Below are 820 nucleotides of genomic sequence, written 5' to 3'. Positions count from 1 at the left end.
TCAAATACTCGGGGAATGATCAGCTCTGTCCCCTCCACCAGGCTGAGCGAGGCTGGGCAACAGATGTGTCCCTTTGGGCACATCCAGATGTGACAGACTCATCCTCACTACTTTCGTCTTCTTATTTCCTCCCCCACGTTAAATTCAGGTTGCCCCACTTCTTCCGTTTCAGCTGAGGCTTTTTACATGGCAGCACTTTGTTTCTTTTAGCACCTTACTCACTTCTGCCTCCTAAAAATCCATGCCCCCAGGCTGGTCTGGGCTGCAGGAGCTTTGGCTTTGCAGGCACCTCTTGTTCTGATAAGCATCCAGCATAGTCCTCCAGCAAGGAGAAGGGTGATGGCCATGAGCTTGGTGCCCCAGCAGTGGGTGGACTGGGCTGCAGGGAGCTGGGGGTCTTCTCTGTTGGCTCCTGGGTGCTCTGGGTGAAAGCACCGGCACAAGTTGAGCTTACAGTGTTAGACATGCCCTCCCTGCGCTTCCCAAGCTGGGCTTGGGATTAGCATTCCTGGGTTCAACCATCCCAAACTCACCCCCCAAACTGGGAGATCGCTGGCCACAGCCAGATTTGGACCTGTTTCCCTTTTCCTGGCGGTGTTTCCAAGCGCTCTTCCAAGCTCGTGGTAGAGGTGACCCTTCTGCGGTTACAGGGACTCTGGGAGCTGGGGCTTTAGAGGAGTGAAGTAGTGGGGAACTGGGTAATGCAGGAGACATGCAGCCCCATGTGCCGAAATGATGGGGAGCCCTTGGTCCACACTGGGACCCTGGCTCTGCCTGGGGCAGGAGAGGGGCCAGGGCTGGTGCTGGCACTGTCCCCATC

The sequence above is a fragment of the Fulmarus glacialis genome, unplaced genomic scaffold (assembly GCF_000690835.1).
Source record: "Fulmarus glacialis isolate BGI_N327 unplaced genomic scaffold, ASM69083v1 scaffold28863, whole genome shotgun sequence".
NCBI lineage: Eukaryota > Metazoa > Chordata > Aves > Procellariiformes > Procellariidae > Fulmarus > Fulmarus glacialis.
Note: the sequence above shows the minus strand (reverse complement) of the source record.